This window comes from Adiantum capillus-veneris, chromosome 2 (assembly GCF_014529385.1).
Source record: "Adiantum capillus-veneris isolate H3 chromosome 2, ASM1452938v2, whole genome shotgun sequence".
In the NCBI taxonomy this organism is placed as follows: Eukaryota; Viridiplantae; Streptophyta; class Polypodiopsida; order Polypodiales; family Pteridaceae; genus Adiantum; species Adiantum capillus-veneris.
In genome coordinates this window covers 20,848,916-20,869,542 of record NC_140932.1, presented here as the reverse complement: position 1 = coordinate 20,869,542, position 20,627 = coordinate 20,848,916, and the positions used below count along the sequence as shown (strand labels likewise).

At 44.8% G+C, this 20,627-nt stretch overlaps 1 pseudogene; it reads right to left on the bottom strand.

Annotated features, from left to right (window-relative positions):
- Window positions 1–2,067: 2,067 nt before the first annotated feature.
- LOC147462475 (uncharacterized) lies at window positions 2,068–15,866 on the bottom strand (annotated as a pseudogene).
- Between the last annotated feature and the right edge of the window lie 4,761 nt (window positions 15,867–20,627).

Genomic DNA, 20,627 nt, shown 5'->3' with positions numbered 1-20,627 from the left:
AATCTCTATTTGCTTATTTTGGTGCATGCATACCTAGCAAGCAGACCATGACTCTCTCTCTCTCTCTCTCTCTCTCTCTCTCTCTCTCTCTCTCTCTCTCTCTCTCTCTCTCTCTCTCTTTGCCTATAAAGTTATGTATGTTAATTTGTTCAGCTTTTTATTTGGGCTTGTATGTATACCAAAGCACACATAGACCCTGTGTGTGTGTGTGCGCGCGCGCTCGCGTGCAAGAGTCATCGAATAGATCTTTGAGATTGTTCCTATAGCATTGAAAGTTCTATATTCTCTCTCTCTCTCTCTCTCTCTCTCTCTCTCTCTCTCTCTCTCTCTCTCTCTCTCTCTCTCTCTCACACACACACACACACACACACACACACACATACACACACACACACACACAATCTAGGTGATAGATCTTTGAGATTGCTCCTATGACATTGAAAGTCCCCCCCCCCCCCCCCCCCCCAAAGCTTCTCTTTGTCCAAGTTTTAAGTTCAAGTCTTGTGGGATAAAATTTTGAGGTCTCTTCTAATACGTCGAAAGTTCAAGACTCATCAAATCCAGGTATTTAAGGTCTCTTGGGATTGTTCAAATGCAGTTAAAAGTTCTCTCCTCTCTCTCTCTCTCTCTCTCTTCTCTCTCTCTCTCTCTCTCTCTCTCTCTCTCTCTCTCTCTCTCTGTGTGTGTGTGTGTGTGTGTGTGTGTGTGTGTGTGTGTGTGTGTGTGTGTGTGTGTGTGTGTGTGTGTGTGTGTGTGTGTGTGTGTGTGTGTGTGTGTGTTTCACACACACACACACACAAGTGTATATGTGTGAATAAGAAGAGGAAGCGTGAACAATCATTCTGCAACCCGAGTGCGGTAGATTGGTTATCCCTATTCCCACTGAGTATTAGATCTTGGGTTTAAGGCTCGTCAAATTGGATTTTGAGGTCCCTTGAAATTGTTCCTATGATGTTATGATTTCCCTTCTTCTCTCTAGAAACACGTCTTGAGTTCAAGAATTTTGGGGTAGATTTGTGAGGTCTCTAGGGTGTTAGATCTTGGGTTCAAGGTTTGTCATGTAGATCTTTGAGGTCTCTCTATCACAATAGGTCTTGAGTCAAGATTTGTTGGATGGATCTTTGAGGTCTCTAGGGATTAATCTTTGTCGATAGAATATTTTATGTCTTTTAACCCCACCCCCGCCCCTGTCCCCTCTCTCTCTCTCTCTCTCTCTCTCTCTCTCTCTCTCTCTCAATGTGAGTGACTTGAGCTTTGATGCACTTGTTCCTACGACGTTCAGAGATCTCTTCACCGTCGTCTCTCACAAAATCCGGATAACCTTTCTATCACCCAAGTGTGGTAGATTGTTTTTCCCAGTCCCCTTTCGAGTACTCAAGCCTTATGCTCAAGATTTGTTGGATAGATCCTTTGAGATCTCTTGGGATTATTCCTACGACATTAAAATCTCCCTGCTTGTGTGTGTGTGTGTGTCCCAATTTTCTATGGAGTTTTCAGGTCTCTCCGGATTCTCTTTACAATGTTGGGATAAATCCTATATGAAGTCAAAATAGATTTTTGAGGTGTCTTGGGATTCTTCCTAGAGTGTTGGAGTTGTTCCTATGATGTCAAAATTTTTCCTTCCTTCTTCTTATATATATATATATATATATATATATATAGAGAGAGAGAGAGAGAGAGAGAGAGAGAGGGAGAGAGAGAGAGAGAAGGTGTATGTGTGTGCCGCCTTATTTTATGTTGTTTCAATGAGATAGCAATCCAGTGTAACCAGATGATCCTAGTGATGCCAATAGGTTGATAATGTTTTTATGATACAGTGTATATTACAAATTGGGGATGAGTCATGTAATAGATGCAAAAGAGAGAAGCAATGCATTCATTGGTTCAAGACATGAAAACTAATCCTATAAAAGACATCAAAAGCCTTCAGCTTGTTACTCTTTACCATCAAAGGCCTAGAACTCTGATTGAGCTACAACCCATGACTCTAATCCTCATTGTAGTTAACATATCCAAAGAAAAACTTGTACATATTAATTTTCTCTTCTTCTAATCAGGCTTTGGTGTTTATTCATCATCATCATTGTCTCCTTCCATTGTATCCTTCTCGTCTTCTTCATCATCCCATTTTCCTTTTTCATCGTCATCATCCTCGCCTCCACCACCAACATGGACCTCCAAGTCCTCCATCATCACCTACGCCCTCCTCATTTGCAACAACATCGTTGTTGTCCTCTTCATCATCATCATCTTTCTTCTCGGTAAGAGCAAGCCACGCACTTGTATCCTTCCACTGCATCCTCTCTTGCTCATATATGGTCCTTGCACAGACTCTCCATATAGCATCGAGTTGGCCTCACCATGCTCCTCAAAAGTAACTGAGTCTTTTGCTATGTTAAACAGCTCAGAATCCAAGCAAGGTTCGATGTCCTAAGGCTTCAGCTTCACAGATATAAGAACCCTAGGAGCTAGAGACCCGGATCCACCTCCCAACCGCCCATGCGTATAGGCTCTTAGCCCTAGGATCCCCTGTCCACACTGCTAGCTGGCCCATGGCCGGGGTCCGTGACCCCCCCTTAGGGTAGGGCCCTGCCCGTAGGACCCATGTTCTGACATTACTCCCCCCTTTGGAAGAGTTTTCGTCCTCGAAAACACAAGTGGTGGTATCTTCATACGAACATTAATGTTTTGCACCGTGGCATCCCTCATGGATCCAACGGTTTGTTGAATCGGAACCCGGTTCATTGGGAGGTTCAATGAAATCAAGAATAACATCTTGATTTTCCACATTGTTGTCCCTGTACAACCGTCTTGGTTAACCGACCCATAATCAAAAGAGTGTGAAGGCTCCATTTAGAACTCACTTGAGAATGCTAAACGAGTTGTCACAACGTCGAGGTGTTTAAATGCATACCCAGGTTTCAGACTTTCTGAAGGTACTGGAATGTGCAATGTAACCTCGGCTCATCTTTCCATGAAAGTACTATTGGCAACAACCAAGTCCTTGACTTGCGGTGGTTTCTTGCCAATAGTCAACCTCATCCAAACTGATGATTAAGGTTGATAACTTGAGAATAACAGGAAGAGACTAGAACTAGCCGTAACATGCCTTTCATCATATGAAGCAAACTCCAAACCAGAAATGTAACCGATCTAGTTGTTTCACTTCTTGCTAATGTATGCTCTTTGCATATCCTTTAGCGTGCTTTACTAACGTATGCACTTTGCATATCCTTTAGTACTAAATAGAATGCTTGTAAGCTGCCCATCCTACGCGGGATGAATAGCAACAGTAAGAGTGAGGTGCTTTCCCCAAACCACTTACAGACAGTCGCCCACGACTGACGACAAACTATGACTCAATCATTGAGTATCTAGCCATATACTCAATATGGAATGGAGACAACCAACTAGGTTGAAAGCAGATTGGAGTTTCAAGCATCCAATCACAAACACCCATACTGAGCCATCACCTTGTATGACACCCATACTGAGCCATCACCTTGTATGGTAGGGTATAAACTCATACTAAATCTGCAAGAGAAATTGCACTGACAGTGCAAAAAATTGCAGAAAGAATAAAGTCCATGAATTTGCATGCCGCTCCGAATAAATTTGTGTTAAACACTAGGGCCCATAACACCTAGTGTGCATGCATTTAACACAAACTTATCCGAACCGCAATTCCATGACGAGACTTTCCACTATACTTACGTGAAAATCTTGCAACAAAAGTTGGACCATAATAGAATGTGACAACCCGGTCACACCTAGGAACCAACCATGAGACATTCTCATGAACGTAGCAGACTTTGCTATATGTAGAAACAACCCTCCGTTAAGGTGGTTTCACAGCACTTGTAATCACCACATGTCTGTACTTAGTACCCGATAATTTCTGGCCACTGAAATTGTACCTGATACTATGTGCTCAAAATGGTCAAACCAATGGATACGACCAGCACCTAGGGACTTCGTCACGACACATTGGTAGAAATTTGGCGCCAGTGTTAGTCCCAGAGACTCATATTCTCCACATGTGGAATATGTCTCAAACAAGGATATCAAGAAAAGTGACATCCATCAAGTACGAGATGTACTTGTGTGTGGAGGTAACTGCAAACACTCTACGACAAGAGTGAGAGGGACCCTCATTCATTGCTCCACACTGGCTAAACCGAACTTCTGGAGTTCCTAGACCATGTTGTATCCCATGTGACAACATGTGCCAAATTGAACCCTACAAGTAGGTTCGTAACAGCAAAAGACAGAAAGATAGATTGGACGCTTGGCCCAAAATACTTTGTGCCGTCATGCCCTTGGCATGGCTCTGTAACATTCAAGCAACGTATACATCTTGAAAAAACCAAGCAAAGCATACTAAAAATGAAATAAGACCAAGTCAATAGATGCGTACCTGGAAATTTGAACGTAATGTTCACTTACCCGTATTCAAACGTAGAGGATCACTTCTCCTACCTGAAAAATCAAACACCATTGCACTGGGAACCATGGGTGTTGCCCTCGCAATCGAACCCCTTTGGTTAAAATCTACATAGTCAAACCCTTTGGAAGACCCTTTGTAGGAACTGCTCATCTAGTAGATAACAGTAACCAACATAGTTAATCGTGTACGTAATGATTGAAATCAAGTTGAAAAGTTGAATTTATCCGCTACCGCATGGTAGATTGCAGAATTCTTTCCTTGAAAGTATAACTGGGAGAGATCAAACTGTGATCCTCAATGGTTATGGGATGATTTAGCAGTCACCCGCCGGGTCGTACCCTAAACAATATGTCCATAGACACTCCGTAGTGCTATAGACAGAGCAGGGAATCCACCCAAGTGAACTGCCTAGCTCTTATGGACAGCCATGCTGTCGCAACTGATTGCTGCATATATACTTCCTTGTAGAGATCAGCTGCTGTGAGTTGAAAATTATCAAAAAACTCGACTTGAGTGTCGCACTGAAAACATGTAGTGCAAAAATGACACCCTAAACATCCGTAATGGACAAGAGTCTTGCTTTTCCATTAACGTCGATGTGTACTTCCCCGGGTAGATTTGTTCGATCTTGAAAACAAGCCCCAAAGAATGCCAATAGTTGGGTCTTACCCATGGCCTGACAATGGCTCTTAGCCTGTGTGGCTCATCGCCCTTATGCCAATAACAAATTAATAATCAATCGAGAAACCGATAAAGACGAATTGGAGTGGCATCTGAGCCACTTACTAGCTGAGATTTACAGCAGCTTGGCTCAGGCTGACTCACGAGCAAAACATGTAGCAAAATATTCTTAAAAGTTTTCATTATTCTTCTAGAGAAATAAGAAAGAGAGTAAAGAAGAGCATGCTGGGCTGAGGAACTTTCCTTGAACGACTATGACATGTATAGTTGATTGCCATGCTCTTGTGCATCTTATGCCGAATGTGCAGCTTATCCTATAAGCGTGCAATGGTTTTCTGTTATAGCAGAAACATGTTTCATGAGGCGGTAGAAGTGAATCCACCTAACTAACATGCCGTGCATACAGAATTTGAAGCCCTTGGCAAAAAGTGATGACCTCAAATGTGAGAGCCAAAATTGTAACTGCCTTGCACAATCTAAACCGGTCGGAATTCTGTGAGCTGAGATCCCCTATTTTGCCAGTTTCCTGAAGCCGTGCTTCCTATAAAATTGCCAAAGCACTTTGCTTTGCACAATGACAGTAATTGCTAAGTAAAGTGAAAAAAAAAAAACTTAAAGTTGGCTAACCTTGTCGTTGTTGTTTTAACTAGTTGTCATGAAATTTGGAAGAAAAAACTCATTCCAAAATGGCTTATAGCCGTATCTGCCCAGACGCCGTCGTATATCCTATACACCCGCCTGGTACATAATGAAATAACCTGCAATATGAATTAACCTGCAAACACGTTGCCTATGTCTTCGCCATTTTGTATGCTCATAGCATATGTCAACCGCGCGAAGTCGCCACATGCAAGATGTATTAGTTGAAGCCTTGCTTCATAGAACTTTACCTAGCCTCATTGCCAAAAAAATGCTATTGACGACAGAATGTCATAGCAAAGGGACTCGACCTTGTCAATCAAACACAAAAAATTTGACTGTGTCAAATGGTAAATCTAGTGGAAAAACATTATAATACGTGAAAATTAGGCATCTCGTACCTGCTTGGCTCTATGAATGATAGCCGTGATCATTCATAGTCATCCATTTCATACCAAGGGTATCAAGCACATGCTTAATACAAAAAAATCAAATGCATACCTCAGTAAGTACTCCTGCCGATGCGTCTTGCCCTTGTAAGAATCAATTGAGTTGCAATTAAGAAGACTAACGAGAAATTATTTCATAGATTTTGTTGCTTGGTGCAATAGCTGCTCTACTTCCTGTTCTTAAGGGCCTTGCTCGAATCGCAACCCCAAACTTAGAGGTAGAGAAAGAAAGACTGAAAGTCAGCTTTGCACCACCCGTTAGCAAATTGAGCAACAGGCTATGCTTATCTCAATGAAATCTGCCATGCCGTTGCATCAAATTGTAACCTTAGATATACGTGTGCTATCGAGGTACTCTGGAGAAGCCCTGCTTCGAATCAACATTCTTTGTACACAAGCCGTGCTTGATTCAGATGTACAACTAATCATAGGTGGTTGCATGCAAGAGCTATAAAGCATGTTTGAAAACTTGATCAAACCAAAACAAAAATTGACTACATACCTCATTAATCACTCGAATCAACATGCCAGGTTGTCGATATCATGTGTGCCATCTGTTGTTTAGAGCACTTCTCGAAATCGAGGAGCTTCCTTGGCACATAACTTGGATCAGAAATTTTGATTTCATGTTGTTGGCGGCGTCAGAAGACGAGCTTGAGTTTGTGACAAGCCATGCTTGTATGCAAAGTCGATAACAACACTCATAAACCACATGACTCGTACTGTCGTGTTGTTGACCTCTTGAAGCATGCATGCCAAGATATGCCTTGCCTTGGAGCCTTGCTCCGCTATAACCATTGACCGGGAGTCACCGATTGCTCTTCAAAATCGATTGGTGTTCGCAACTCTTGACGGGTATGGATAATCTGTGATGCCTTGCATGGAGTTTCAATCTATGTTGGAGTTGGAAGCTACTCCAAAACTCCCTTATGTGATATCTGATGGTCTGCTGTAGTCATGGAACGCGGGAGGTCATCGACCTCGGTTCTCCGAACGTGGCATAACCAAAGTGTCGAAATCCGGAGGGTGTGTGCCCGGGGTGGGCATGCACCCTTGCTTAGGGTTAGTGCTCAAACACTTAAAAATAAATTAGAAAAGAAAAACATACACAGCGATGGCGGGCTGCAGCGCAGGGAAACGAGACTTGGTCCGTGGCGGGTCTACAGACCGCGAGGGTGTAAAGCCCTGTGTCGAAAAACCTTCCCCAGGCCAGGGAGAATCCAATGATGCCGACAGCAGGCAAATCAGCTCTGCTCGACCTGTCCCCCCTTCCCGACTTAGGGCGGTTGCCCACGGTACTCACGCTGCCTCCCTTCGCCTGCTAAGCGGCCATGCCTGCCTGCGGGGTATCTCCGGCCCTCCTCCTTTGGGCCACCCTCCAACTAAGGGTTGGCTCCTGCGCTTCGGCTCTGTTCCATGTCCCCTTCTTCTCGGTTCCTGCTTAGGGCGCTTGCCCATGGCTTCACAGCTCCTCCCCGACCAGAGGGCTTCCGAGAGAGAGAGAGAGAGAGAGAGAGAGAGAGAGAGAGAGAGAGAGCTCGGAAGAGAAAGAGAGAGAGAGAGACCATGCAACCTTCCTCCCCCCTCCTCCATGGCTCCCCCTCCCATAGCTCTGATACCAATATAAGAACCCTAGGAGCTAGAGACCTGGATCCACCTCCCAACCACCCATACTTATAGGCTCTTAGCCCTAGGATCCCCTGTCCACATTGCTAGTTGGCCCGTGGCCGGGGTCCGTGACCCTCCCTTAGGGTAGGGCCCTGCCCGTAGGACCCGTGTCCTGACAACAGATACGCATGATAAAAGTGGCTTGTTTGTCAAAAGGAGGAATGTGCAGACCTTAATATAGGCAAAACAAAGAAGGACAATGCTAGAAGATTAGTTTTGAGGGCTTGGGCTTGAATCTTAATACACATGCTGCAGCAGCAAATCTCCATAGTCCTTGTTAAAAGTAGAGAATGGAAGCAAAACCATGCTTGATAACGGCCCCCCCATTGAAGCAACCTTCATGAACCTCGAAATTCACTCAGAAATGCAACACAAAAAGCTTTTCGATGTGGTAGGGCCTACAGAGGGCTTAAGAAATGGGGCCAAACATGAAGTACTTGGCCATTCCCATGGCGAGTTTCCTAGTTCTTGTAGCTACACAGATTATTCGCAGTTTTGGTAGTGGCCTGCATACTCCCTCAGCACTCGAATAGTGCACCTCAGCCTCTCTTTCTTTGCTTTGTTTGTGAGTGTATCTACTGGTAGTAGATCTCTCTCTCTCTCTCTCTCTCTCTCTCTCTCTCTCTCTCTCTCTCTCTCTCTCTCTCTCTCTCTCTCTCTCACTCACACACACACACACACACACACAAACCCACACGCATGGGGTGGACGGTTGGAGCAATTCACGAGATGCAATGCAACCAAGACATGAGGATGGCGTTGGAGGCTACTCATTTAGGATGCAGGGACGATATTGCAAGCTTCTGATTCAGGAGACGCAATGTAGCACAAGACACGCACACACGCACACACACACACACACACAAAGCCTTGGGTGCACACACGGGCTCAATTAGTGAGATTGGACTCGTTCACAATACATGCACTACCAATAGCTATTAGCTGCCGCTCATGCTGCAAGTAGAAATTTGATTCTCCCATATACTCACACACAATTGTGGCCAATCGCACTACCTCTCTCTCTCTCTCTCTCTCTCTCTCTCTCTCTCTCTCTCTCACACACACACACACACACACACACACATAGACATACACACAAGTCGAGCAGGTAGACATTGGATCGAGAACTTCGAACGCTGAAGTTGCTGAGCTGCAATTACTCCATGGACTTCCAAATGTGGAGGTTTGTGCAAGGTTGTATTGATGACACGTGGAAGGTTTTTTTCTTGCTCAAAAAAATTAAGCTCCATTAGGGCATGGTCACGCGAGGCTTAGTTAGAACGAAGCCCTGACATCCTCTGGCAGGAGCTGAGCGCAAGGACCGTCTCCAGCAGGTAGAGAGAGGAATAGCAAAGCGCAAGCAGGAGAGAGAAAGATGGCGCTGACCGGCAGTGGGTGGGCATAGTTGTGTGACTATGCCTTTTTAGGCATAGTTAGCCTACTATGCGTGTGGATGCCTGCAAAAAGCTACGTCGCATCAGACCTTGCCGGCTCAACTTATAGGAAACTAAGTTCCGCATGACCATAGCCTTATGTATAGTATAGATATAGAAGCTTTTTGTTATGTGCAATCAAACCAACATTTATTTTATGTAGAATAGAACTAGTATGTGACCCGCTCGTTGCCGCGGCTACATGTTCGTCAATTGAAGCAACCATTGTTCTCCTTCCCTTCATAGGGAGGGCAAATGTGGGCAAATGCCTATGAGTCTCATGTGAGCTTTTATAGCTCTTTAATACACTTGTCCATCAACCACCACTATAACTACTTTCTAGATGACAATGTATGAGAACACACAAGGTCTCATTGCCTCCACATTCACATCAACCAAGCACAAATCTATCTTTTGGATCAACAATATGTCTACCTTTTTTAGTGTAAGATCAAACAACTAATGAATTGTAGTTACTCTCCACATTCTTGTGGATTGACCAATGACAAATATCCTTCTAGTTTGTCATTCTAAGATCCATCATACTCCTCCTAAGTCCCCCCCCCCCCCCCCCCTCTCCCCCCCTTGTCTTTATCTATGTGTGTGTGTGTGTGTTGAGTTCAAGAATTATCAGGTCAATTTGAGGTCTCTTGGGAATGATTTAAGTAATGGGCCCCCTTCGCATGATGTCTTGTCTTAACATCCTATGTTTCTCTCTAAGGAGGCAACGAATTTGCGATTAGGCTAGAGATGTCCCTCTCACACAATTGATATGGGACCCTAGTGAGTGGTAGTGGCCCTCTAAATAGACTAATAGAGAGTTGGTATCCTTATTTGGATATAGTGTTTTCATTGAACGACGAATTCTTTAGATGCATTAGCATCCCCTCTCACCATCATTACCAATCAAGGCATTGGCCATGATAGCAACTCTCCCATGATTCTCTCGTGTAGTTTTGGTCTTGCATTTGGGGCATCACGGTCAACTAAGTCATCAACTGCTATTTGTTGGCACTTAGGATGCATGTACCAGCCATGACCCAACATGCCAACATTACACCACGTAGTAGTAGAAGAAACTTTGTCATTCGTTTGCACAACTGATTTGGTGAGTAGTGTGTCGTTTGCCTCTTAAAGGTAGTATTCATGATGGGTGTGTGACCTGGGGGTGATTGCATGGCTATAGCAACTTTGTCTCTATATGTGGGTAGATTTCAAAATTTACAGGTAGGATTGCACTCAATCTAATTAGCATGTACACTTGCATTTACTAAGACTCGTCGCATGGATGCTGAGGTCTCATGCAATTGACCATAAGCATGTTAGTAATATAAGGCGCATATTGTTTTTTTGTGCACATTTGGGCACCATTGGCACCTTAAATGTGAGGGCAATGAAAGCAGAAAAGTTCACTCAATCGTTTCTCTTTGCAAGAGTTTTGGGCATCATGCTAAAAGAAAGGGTGTGCTGCAAAACAAACACACACACACACATGCATGTCCTTCTTTGAGAGAGCAGACCGTATTCAACCATTCACATGCTTGCCCTTACCCATATTTTATACCATAGCAGCCATTTGACTTAGCTCCCACTCCATTAAATGTGAGACAGAGCATTGAGGCACGACATGGAGGAGAGTCTCATTTTGTACGCGAATTATATCCCTTAACAATTTGAGAGTGCGATCATCATACCCTACATGAGTGCTCAACTTTTGATCACATCAAACTTGCTTTACCCACATTTCAGCCCATACGATGGCCTACATACCTTTCTCTCCTAGCCACCTCATGGATTCAACTTGTCCGTGGCCACCCTTATATCCATAGTCTTCAAGCATGTTACATGTTATACTCGGTCCCATAGGTCAATTTGATTTTTAAGGATGATCTCTCTCTCTCTCTCTCTCTCTCTCTCTCTCTCTCTCTAACCTTTGAGGTCACTGTGTCCCCCTCTCCTTGTATAAGTATGTGAGCATGCAAGCCCTTGAGTTCAAGAATCAACTTTCATCGGCTAAAATTTTTAGGTCTCTTGTGATCTTCTTCTTCTTCTTCTTCTTCTTCTTCTCTCTCTCTCTCTCTTCTAACTTGCTATGCAACATGACAACTTGTTGCCAACAATGTTTGGATTGGATAAGGTTTGCCTAAACTTAATAGTTGAGAGTCGAGATTAGTCGGTCTCAAGATTAATGTGTCTCAAACCACGTCAGTAGGAAGAAATCTCTCTCTCTCTCTCTCTCTCTCTCTCTCTCTCTCTCTCTCTCTCTCTCTCTCTCTCTCTCTCTCTCTCTCTAGTTTGTAGTATTAAAATGAAGCATGTGAGAGGCAAAGAGCCTGGTCGCGCGTACCATCGAGCTTGCTTTCTGCCCAATCATGAGCCGGCTCTTCTCTCTCTACCTATCTAATCGTGGTAGTTAAGAGCCTCGAAACGAGCATAGCCTTTCACATGGTTGACTTTTGCAGCCCTCTCGATTTTAGCAAGAACCTGCTCAAGATCTGTCTCATCACTCAGTCAAATCAAGCATTTATCTTCAAAAAGCCACCAGTTTTCTCGACTTGCAAACAAAGATAGAGGCTATTTAGCCGTTCCAGAGTGACCAGGCTCTAAATGTAAGCAAAATGACATGGAGATAGTCCTACAATGGAGGCACATGCATGGAGGCAGTCCTACAATAAAAGACCGGAGTCATCATTTCTAGGGGGAGGCAAAGGGCGCACATTAGGTATGCAACACCAAGGAGGATCCAAATGAGCAAAGGATTGCTAACTCCAAGACGAAGGCCAATACCCTCGACTGGCAATGATCATCCTCCAATGCAATCACATCAGTGTTCTGGAAAAATCACTTTTTCAAATAGACAAAATTGATTTCCCTTAATTTTTCAAGAGGAAATTTAGAAAATTAGGTTTATTTTGCAGGTTTTTACACTATTTTTCTCTATTTTGGGGCAGGATTTCTCCTTTTTCCCTTGCCCTCAACCGACATTTTTTAAATTGAAAACAGCATGTTATTAAGCTGAGACAAATTTTTCCCAAACACTAAATGGAAGACCCGCCTTGCACGACCGTTGCCATGAGCACTGTAGAAATAGGCAATGCCACCTGTCCCCTTGTTGCTACCCTTTTTTCTTGCCTATGTCAGGAGTTTGAGATGTGAAAACTTGGGAAAGCTAAAAATCCTGGATGGTCACGTTGGAGCTCTCAACATTCTAGCATCTGCTGACTGACCGAAAAAAGGCCAAGAAAGTGTGGAGACGGATGTGGGTCTCTCTCTCTCTCTCTCTCTCTCTCTCTCTCTCTCTCTCTCTCTCTCTCTCTCTCATGGTGTGGAGGGCTGCAGCTAGGCAAAAATGGAGCTCGTCGGGATCAAGGGTGGCGGACAGGCAGCGGTAGAGGAGTAGTTGGCTCAGCAAGCGCTTGTGGCCAGTGGGACATTTATTGGATGTGGGGCTCATGGCGGATCAGCTATTGGTAGCCAAGGGTGTTGATAGAGGAGACTACATGAGGCTTGTTGCGGCAACATTTGAGAAGTACATGAAGTAAGTGGTGGGTTGTGTTCATGATCGAGTTTGTGGAGGGGAGAGAAGCATTCTATATCCAGCACCAAGGACAATCAATGGGGCTCTCTCTCTCTCTCTCTCTCTCTCTCTCTCTCTCTCTTTTGAACAGAAATAGACATACACACTCCTCAACATAACTAAATGGGATTGCCTGCCCCCCTCTCTCTCTCTCTCTCTCTCTCTCTCTCTCTCTCTCTCTCTCTCTCTCTCTCTCTCTCTCTCTCTCTCTCACACACACACACACACACACACACACACGTGTGCGTGTGTGCGTGCACACACACACATAGCTGCAACAAATAACAAAGACGTCTCTCTCTCTCTCTCTCTCTCTCTCTCTCTCTCTCTCTCTCTCACACACACACACACACACATACACACATAGCGGTGCCGTAGAAAATGAAACATGATCTCTCTCTCTCTCTCTCTCTCCGACCTGCGATGTGCTGCATCTCTCTCTCTCTCTCTCTCTCTCTCTCTCTCTCACACACACACACACACACACACACACACGCGCGCGCGCGCGCGCACAGGCATGCACGTTCGAGGCGGACCAACTTATCGACGTGTGGCACAACTCATTGCTCGTTATTTTTCCAAGCTACGAAGGAGAGCCACCCTTACAAAAACAAAAGTAATACCCTTTAAAATTGAAGGATGGAGTGAAACTACATGACCTTGCTAAAGAGTTTAAATAATATAAATATATATATAGTACTAAATATTGTGACTTTTTGCCAGAATGAGAAGGCAAAACTAAGTCTTTAACCAAATGTTTCTTAAGTTGTTGAAACGAAGGAGAGAGTGACACATGGATGTCCTCTCCTTGCTTGAAAATTTTAAGCTCAATTTCAAGCACCAAGGACAATCAATGGCTCTCTCTCTCTCTTTTGAACAGAAATAGACATACACACTCCTTAGCATAACTAAATGGGATTGCCTCTCCCCCCTCCCAACCCTCTCTCTCTCTCTCTCTCTCTCTCTCTCTCTCTCACTCACACACACACACGTGTGTATTTGTGTGCGCACACACACATAGCTGCAACAAATAATGAAGACGTATCTCTCTCTCTCTCTCTCTCTCTCTCTCTCTCTCTCTCTCTCTCACACACACACACACACACACACACACAACGGTATCGAAGAAAATGAAACATGATCTCTCTCTCACTAAATATTGTGACTTTTTGACATAACTCAAGTCAGAAGTCAAAACTAAGTCTTTTCATTTTCTACCATCAATGTACTTGCTACTTACCCTTCACTTTTACATTTCAAACCAAATGTTTCTTTAAGTTCTTGAAATGAAAGAGATAGTGACACATCTATGCCCTCTCCTTGCTTGAAAATTTTAAGCTCAATTATATATAGTATAGAAGTCTTTTGACTTTACATTTGAAAAAACTTGTCAGTTCTTACATTATGCAAAGGCTGTCCTTTCTTACAATCTTACAGTTTACTTTTGCATTTTAGATTAGATGTTTTGTAAGGTGTTTTTTGAAATGAACCAGGAGTGACAAGTGGTGGATGCTTTCTCCTTCTTGAAAAATTTTAAGGTGCCTTATAAAGAGTATAGATTGATTGCACTTTAAAAAATGATAGCACTCATTGCACTTTATTCTCTCTGTATTTTTAGTCATTTCTCTCTTTTTATTGAAATATGTAATTGACACTAATTTCTCTAGTTAATTTTTATTTTTTAGGACACATATGGCTAAATATATTTCTTTTGAATTATAATCTCTCTTTTCCTCGTGTGCAGGACGGCTGTGATGATCGTGGCCTTCCGAACGGCCTTGAACATGATCCGTGGCTCAAGAACAAACTCCCTTGTCCTTGCGCCAAGTGCAAAAGGGCAATCCTTCGCTTGAGGCACATTGCTTTGGAGCACGTGGAGAATGAAGAGTTTTCGCGTCCTCAAAAAAGTGCTCCAAGAGATGAGAGCCCCACTCACCCCTCGCATGAGGAGGTGCCCCATTGGTCTATGTTCGGTGGTGGTACATCGATGCACAAGGCCGAACGACAGAGACAAAAGCTATTGGACGAATTAAGTGTGGCGGATAGTGACCCTCCCACTAGCTCTACTCCGACAGCTCCTCTAGCGTCTCAGGAGCACTTTGAGCTAGAGAATGAGCACATGTTCGATATGTGTGATGAGTTACTGGCTCATCAACACGACATGTGCGAGAAGGATTGTCAACTATGCACTCGACGGACAGCGACAACAGAGGACAGATTGTTGACGAGTGCCTAAACACCTTTTTACAATGGTGCACAATACTCGATGCTCCGGACATCGTTGGAAGTCCTCAACTTGCAAGCGAAATTTGGTTGGAGCAATGCAAGTGTCGATGCACTCCTGGGTAAGTTTTGATATGGCTTTTTATATCTCTCTTGCTTCATGGGCCCTCCCTGCAATTGTATCAATACGCGCTTTTTGTTGTAGTTTTGATGGACAAAATGTTGCCAAAATATCAATGTTGGGTAAAGGCGCTACGTCTTTTGCCCAGGGCCGGACATCCAGTGTCTGCCCGTCCGCCCACCATGTGTACATGCCCTTATTCATTATACATATATGAATAATGAGCACCTCACTCACTTGAGTTACTTCCTGAGGTTGCTCCACCCACACCGTATTGTGCTCCTCCCCTTCTCCACACGCGCCATACCGTGCATGCATGCACGCATCGGGGCACACGTGTACTCACAAGTGGTATCAGAGCTATGGCTCGACGACGATGGCGGTCTCTTGACGGCAACGGAGCTCAGATGAATCTCAATGCCTCACTGTTGGGTAAAGGCGCTACGTCTTTTGCCCGGGGCCGGACATCCAGTGTCTGCCCGCCCGCCCACCATGTGTATATGCCCTTATTCATTATACATATATGAATAAGGAGCACCTCACTCACTTGAGTTACTTCCTGAGGTTGCTCCACCCACACCGTCTTGTGCTCCTCCCCTTCCCCACACGCACCATACCGTGCACGCATACACGCATCGGGGCACACGTGTACTCACAAGTGGTATCAGAGCTATGGCTCGACGGCGATGGCGGTCTCTTGGCGGCAACGGAGCTCGGATGGATCTCAATGCCTCATGGTACCGGATCGGGTTGATTCAACGGCAGTTCGGCACAGATCGGACGAGGTCGGTGAGATCCCGGCTTCTCAGCACGCACATCCCCTCTCAAGAGTGTGGCAGATGTTGGAGATTCTTGAGGAATCAAGTAAGAAAGAGTAGATCTGCAGACATTCGGTCTTGTACTGATCTTGGTAGAGCTTGAAGCTCTACAAGGAAATAGAGATCTAGTGAGTCGAGCAAGGAGCTTCGGCAAGACTTGAAGGCTTAAGCAAGGAAGGGAAACACAGCTCTCGGACAGTCGGAACAGGGAATCAATCAAGAGGATAGCAAAGCAATTGTAAGATTGAAAGCAAAGCTTGTGGTGTGTGTAGAAAAACACACACACACACACACTCAACTCCGCTCACGGGCAGCAGTAGGAAACGAGTTTGGAAGGCTTTTTGAAGCCATGAGCAGTCGAAGCAAGACAGCTCGCGGTCAACGTCGGGAGAAGGGCAGAACATTCGGGAGCACCAAGGTCAAAGGCATTCGATTGCACTTGGGGGGAATTGAGGCTTTTGGGGGCTCTGCAACGGGGTCAGCGAGTAGAGTCGAGCTTTCCAGGGAATTAGGGCAGTCAAGCATTTCTTGAGGTGCGACTCAATTGGGGTCGACCAGGGGTGCCGTGAGGAAGGGGGAATCGGGGAGCAGCAGCCGAATATAGAAGGAAGCTATAAGGGGGGCTCCGCAACGCAAGGGAACAGAGAGCCTTGAGGGTTGCAAGGACCCACACACACCCTCGCTATTTTGCTCTGGCTCGTCAGAACTGCAAGCTTTGACAGCATTCGACAATGCAATTTTTTTTTTTAAAATTGACAATACACACTCTTGTGTGCAAGGGTGGGTGCACACCCCCCCCCCCCCCCCCTTCCTCATCGACTCCAATCAAGGGAGATGTCCCACAGAGCCTTTTGACCTATGGTTCCCTCGAGCACCCCCCCACTCTCTGACTAAAGCTCAACAACTGAAAATGATATTGAGAGCAAGCGATTGTGAGAGACAGATAGCGAGCGAATGAGAGAGAGATAGAGAGTGAGTGAGAGGTAGAGAGAGAGCCCTCTCTTTTGGCGTACTCTCTTGTGCACACACACATGCATTTGTGGCGTTTGTGAGCCTCAGCGAGTAAGCCCGGACGTCACCCTGCATCGGCCCGACATCGATTTCTCCTCAGCTATGATTTTTTGACGATTTTTCTCCTACTTCTCAGCATCGGTTTTGACACCATTTCGAGCATTTTCTTGGTGTCTCGGCAATTTTCCTCTCGGACCTCAGCATCAACGGCTCAGCATCGGCTTTAAGTATTAACAACTCGACGCATCGGTTTTGGCACTGATTAGGCAGCTATTCGGCTAGCACGATTCCCTCGAGGGGGAAAGCCGACATTGAGGGTTCTCTCTACAGTTGTGGTGCTTTCGCATGGCGGCGGAAGACGGCATTGACTTTGACAGTCTCCAGTTTTCCGGCTTCGATGGCACATACCGATATTTTCGACCCGACGGCCCATTCCGGAGCGGGTTTCTCCTTGAGCATACGCCACTCTTAGCAGGTTTTTTTTGTCGACGTGTTTACCGACCAATGAGGTAGTAGTTGCCAAGTTTTTAGCGGTTTTGCTCACAAGTTGCAGTGCAGCTTGTGTGGAGCACTAGAGAGTAGTTTTTGCACAGTCTTGTTTAGTTTCATGCTATGTATGCATATGTGGATACAACTTGAGCTAGACATAGCTCGCAGGTAGTAGGTTCCCAGGTCTACAGGTGTTTTTGGACAGGTATACATCCATAGAGCCACTTGGTCAGGAGTGAGCTATTTTGCCAGGGTTTTGGTGCTATGTATGCCATTTATGGATTTTTCTACTAAGACACTGAGTGTCTATTTCTTCATGCGTACTTGGAAAGATTTTTTGAGTTTTTGCTCAGTTTCCAGAGGAAACTCTACCGGATTTTTCCTAGGATTTCTCGCCATGGTTTATGCGTATTTGCAGTTTTCTCTCTGGTGGTTTAGTGGTCAAGATAGACTCCCACTTTGACAGTGATCAAGTGTTTACTCTCACTTTGACAGGTTTTGTCACTTTGGACATAGTTTGGCATTCCTGTACCCACTCTCGCAGGAGTGAGGAGTATTCACAGGTTTTTGCAGATTTTTGCAGACAGTTTCACTTGTGGGATGTGTTTTGAGCTAGTTTGCTCTCTACTTGCATATACGGTTATACGCTTTATGCTCGATTGAGCAGTTTGTCCCAGGTTGGTTTGCTTGCAAAGTTTGCAGATTGTGGAGTTGCTTTTAGGCATCCGTGAGCATTAGTTTTGTTGCATTTGATCATGCTTTTGATGACTGTGTAGTGGTCAAGTTACCTCCCACTTTTGTTGCCGATTTTTGGCATGGTTTATGGTTGAGATTGTACTTGAGGTTTTGCTCAATTTACAAGGGAGATTCTACCAAATTTTTCCCAGATTTCTCGCCATAGTTTGGGTTCTTATCCATTCACTTATGGTTGCAGATATGTGTGACAGTTTAGAGTCCACTACAATTACTCTTACGAGCCAACGATCTTGTTCTTGCCCGACACTTGCATTGTTGGTATTGTGGTCACACAAGGCACATTAGACGCCGTTGTTTTAGACGTATGAGACAGCAATGAATATGTATGCATGGTAGACATGAGGTTTTGACACATGCTAGATCAATGGCTTCATATGCCAGTGACGGTGATGTCACATTTGCCTTTAGCATTCCTCTTGATTACATGTCTTTGAGCAGTGACACTTCTCCACGTTGGTTGCTAGATGAGGATGCAATTTCCCATGTCACACCGCATCGTGACTAGTTTAGCACCTTTTCTAGTGGGAGTTTTGGTTGTCTACACTTGGCCAATGGTTCGGCATTTGACATAGAGGGTGCAGGAGACATTTGTTTGTCATTGCCCAGTGGTGCATCATACATGCTACAACATGTGCGCTATGTTCCTCAACTGAGATAGAGCTTGATATTAGTGAGACAATTAGCAAAACTAGGTTGTTAGATACTGCTTAAAGGGCAGTCTTTCTAAATGCATTGTGGTTCACTAGTGATTGCCAAAGGAGCCCGCAGTGGCCTGGTATATCCTATGCATGTTTCTAAGGTTCAAGATGATGTAGTCTCGGTTTTTTTACTGGCATGCTTTGAGCAAGAGACAAGACGTGTCTCCTTCGTAGAGCTGAGCTCCACCATGCTCACAAGATAGAGCATTTAGATGTGGATGGCGTGCCAGTAGACTCTATCAAGACAGAGATAGAGCGGCAGTGCTCTAGTGAGACATGACAAGTGTTATCAGAGTTTGTGAAGATAGAGGTAGAGTAGGTGTGCTCCCTAGAGACACAAACAGAGCTGACAGATATGGAGTTCTTTGATATGCTCATGTTAGAGGCTGATGAGTTGGTACCAAGACGCACAATTTTGCCTGTGGGTGAGAGGGACAAAGCTTCCCCAGTCTCGGTGTTGACACATCCATATGTGATGGGTAGTATTGATGATGCAGTGATTGCAAATACTGCAACAGAGGTGAGCACATGCATGTTTGTGCAGATTTTGTTAGTGTTTGGGCGTCTCATGTTCAACTTGTTAGTGTCGAGGCGCGATCCAGCAGCTGCAGTGGAAGCATTTACAGCAAGGGTTGTCAGTCGTGCGATGGATGACACTAGCATGATGCATAGTGGAGTTTTGCAGACCATACATAGTAGTCTGTGGGATTTATAGGCAGGCTCTAGCGTGGGTACGCACACTTGCCTACCACCAGAGCCGATACGACTACGTGTAGATTGACAGAGTGAGCTAGTGGACATAGGTTGAGAGATTCTCTCACCTAATTTTTGGTACATACTAGTAGTTTAGCTAGTAGCTCTCACTTATCAGTGCCTCGCCTTTAAGTGGGAGATTGTTGGGGTAAAGGTGCTACACCTTTTTCCGGGGTTGGACATCTGGTGTCCGGTCGCCCACCCACCATGTGTACGTGCCTTATTCATTATACATATATGAATAAGGAGCATCTCACTCACTTGAGTTACTTCCTGAGGTTGCTCCACCCACATCGTCTTATGCTCCTCCCCTTCTCCACATGCACGCATCCGAGCATGCACGGATTCACAATCTTTACATGCCTCCGCATTGCCGACAAACTATATCATTTGTCATTGCACTTGGCATGGAGTATCAGCGCATCCACACGTGCATCAATAATTGTATACTTTATCACAATGAGCATGCACAAGCTACCTCATGTCCCGTGTACGGGGTGAAGGAGTACGAGCGGAAGTGCGACGCGAGAGAGAGTGCGAGAAGAAGAGCACGACGATATGGTGAACTCGCTCTACTGTAATGTGTAGAGCATAGTGAGTTCTTATTAGGTTTTTACAAAAGAATATGTGTACATACTTGGCGGCCCGCCCAGTTACCTGGGCAACCACATTGGGCTTTATACCCCAACAACCTCCCACTTAAAGTCCAATGTGGTACTTTAAGTGTGAGAGAAGCTACTATACAAGCTAATATACAAGAGATGTAGAGAAGTGATGTACTACCCTACACCTAACTGCTTGCGAAAATGCGCAAAGCTCTCTGAGGGAAGTCCTTTTGTAAGTAGATCAGCAGGATTTTCTGTG